Below are 3,094 nucleotides of genomic sequence, written 5' to 3' on the forward strand. Positions count from 1 at the left end.
CCATTCATATGAAACCTCAGAAACCACAGTGAACAAGTGGCTGTTGAAATTATTTCCCTCGCAGCAGCCTGCAGTCTGTTCACCAAATTGTTCTCAAAAGCAAATCAATTAACTTCTGCCACTTCTGAGACCCAGGGCCCAGAGAGGCAGTGATCCTTTTGAAGTTGTGAGGTATAGGTCTTAAATCTATATTGAACCCTCAGCACCAGACTAATAAAGCATCTGTAACCCAAAATCATGTCTGTGGGGGATAATGGAATTGACATAAACCAGTACGACATGGAGGTGTGGAGCACTTGTACAAGGTGATAACAGCTTCAGTCTTTGTCAAATTGGCTTCACTTTAATGTCGTAACTTTGTTTAAAATAAAGCAACCGGCCACTTACTGCGCAGAGAGACTGCCAGCAATGAAATTAAACAGGCACTGGGATTTGCAGCTGTAATGAACGACCCTTGTTTCAGCCGAACGGCGCCCTTTGGTGAATTACCAATCAAAGGCAATAAAAATTACCAGTCGTTACCAAAGATAACAAGCTCCAGTCATGCCCATCAATCTCAAAAGTATGAAAATGGCCAACTTCAGTAAATTGTCCAGCTCTTTTGTCCATATGAAAACATTCAGTGGCCCATCCATTCATTCTATATCCACCTCAGTACCCAAGATGTGGATAGACCACACTGTTACTGATCTGCCACCACATTTACCCCGACACATTCTGATTACTTTTCCCAACAAATTGGGGTGTGAATTCATCGTTAGAGGATCAAAGAGCAGGGTTTTGGGCTAACCTAGGGTTTTTGTTGTCAATATCACCAGTGCAGTGGTCCATTTTAACTCTGAAAGGCAAATAGCTTAGATGTATCATTGACTCCAGCAGTGCAAGGAAAACAAAGAATCTTATATCCAGTATAATCTCAGGTACCCTGTGAGTTGCTATTATTTGGTGCGGCTGACAGCTCGTGATAAATCCCAGGCTCCTTGGGAGGACTATTCAAAAACAAATTGTCACCAGTTGTTCCCTGGCAACTTTCCTCTTCACTCCTAGAGGCAGTTGGTTGTAAATCGATGCTTATTGTGCACTTCCTTTGGGCACAAACAAATCAACTCAGCAATGGGACGTTCTACACATTTCTCATTGCCATTGACTGGGGCTATAATTAAGCATCATGGGTCGATTCCATGTAGGGCTTCTTTAATATGTCAATATGACAATTGAAAAACCCCTTTACAATAACAGTAACAATAACTACCCCAATCAGGACCTACCCCAATCAGCGTTCTTTGGTGGTGCTTATGGGCGCCAGTCAAAAGTACATTATTTTACTTTAGTGTGTTCTTTTTAAAAGAACCTTGTCCCCTCCTGATGATTGTCTCCACCCTCAATCCGCACAAATTGGTAACCAGAGGATAAGATTTAAGATGTTTGGCATTAAGAGCCGAGGTGAGATGAGGAGAAATTCTTTACAGAGTGAGTCATTAGGATATGAAATGCACTAAATGGGAGTGGTGGAAGGAGATTGCATTAATAACTTTCAAAAGGCAACTGGATAAGTACTTGAAAAAGGCAGTTGAGCGGGGCAGTGGGGAAAGAGCAGGAGATTGGGATTAATAGCATAGCTCAATGCGCCAACTCCCACATGATGGGTCAAATGGCTTCCTTCTATACTGGGGATTCTCTGATTCTAATAGCCAAAATGCCAGGGAATGTTAACAACCTCACACAACATGAATAACTGAAAACAAATGAAATAACTTTAATTTGTATAACACTTTCAAGTCCTCCAGATGTTGAAAGCACTTTACAGCCACTGAAGTATGTTTGAACTTTAGTCCCAGTTGTAATGTAGGAAATGAGCAGCCATTTTGGAGACACCAAGGTCCCAATACAGCGATGAGGGAACTCTTGGCAGTAAAATATTGCTTAAGGTAATACCCTATGTACCTTGCTCTTTCTTGATTGAAAAAACAGGTTCAGTCACATTGACCCAAGCAGGAGTTTTCCTTACATGGGGCCTTGGTTTAACATTTCACTTGAGGAATGACACATGCTACAATGCAGCACTCTGTCAGCACTGTAGTGATGTCATGCCTACGTCCGGAATGTTACCACTGGTGGGATTCTCCCATCCCCCTGCAGTGAACGGAGACTTGGCTGGGCACCAAATTCTCTGACCTCGCTGCAGGAGGAGCGTGGCATGAACGGCTGGTAAGCTCAGGCCCTACTTTATGTAGATAAACAATTCTAAGCAAAATCAAAAGATTGTAAACGCAGCTAAGTCTAACTTTCCTCCACCACTTTTTCTTTTTCATTCGCCCTCAAATTACAATCTTAATTTTTTGCATTTATCTGTCCATATGACTATAAATTAGCTAGAACATTTTTGTTTTAAGACTTAGACATATTTTATCCACAGATATTTCAGTTTTCTGTTTTTCTCTCTTCTACGAGTTGCAAGGCAATCCAAAATATGGGTTTTGATTTATTGAAGACTGGTTGCAAAGGCAGACCTTTTTCGAGCTCTAGGGTCAATGGTTTAATGGCCTTAGATATTATCGCTTCTCAGCCTTTTGGCTAAGATCAAGTGTAGTATCGATATGCTGCACTTGGTTGAAGTCATTAGGTTATATTTCAGCTTCATTTGAAGCAATTTTTTAAAGTGGTATCTCGGCCTTTTGGCTAAGATGCAAATAAGATCAAGCCCTGGAGGAGGAGCTACACCTACTCCAATCAGCTTGGATCATGTAGGTCAAGCCCAAGAGAGGAGGTGAGAGCCCTGTCTTGTCAGCTTGGATCGGGAATGTCCCAACTTGTTGGGACTCTGAATTGGGTTTAATTTGACTTAATTGGATTGGAATAAAGTTTAAAAAAAATTACTGCTGCACACACTTTGATGTAATGTTGTCAGTAGCCCTACCAACCCAACAAGTAATGTCCTTAAAGATTTAGCAAGAATCATGGTCTATAATAAGATAACTTGGTGCCAGCAACAGCAATTATAAATTCAGTTGTTCTGTGGCAAAATAAAGGACCATGTAATTCGTGAATAAATACATTCAGTTTACTTCTACAAGTAGACAAAAGAAAATCAAGA

The 3,094-nt window shown here is 41.0% G+C and overlaps 1 non-coding gene across 1 annotated transcript; it reads left to right on the forward strand.

Annotated features, from left to right (window-relative positions):
* The first annotated feature begins 2,554 nt into the window (after window positions 1–2,554).
* LOC145356716 (U2 spliceosomal RNA) lies at window positions 2,555–2,746 on the forward strand. Its single transcript, XR_013889193.1, has one exon. It is a non-coding gene; the product is annotated as a U2 spliceosomal RNA (small nuclear RNA).
* The last annotated feature ends 348 nt before the right edge of the window (window positions 2,747–3,094 follow it).

This window comes from Carcharhinus amblyrhynchos, chromosome 21, assembly GCF_965287045.1.
Source record: "Carcharhinus amblyrhynchos chromosome 21, sCarAmb.v2.hapA, whole genome shotgun sequence".
Lineage (NCBI taxonomy): Eukaryota > Metazoa > Chordata > Chondrichthyes > Carcharhiniformes > Carcharhinidae > Carcharhinus > Carcharhinus amblyrhynchos.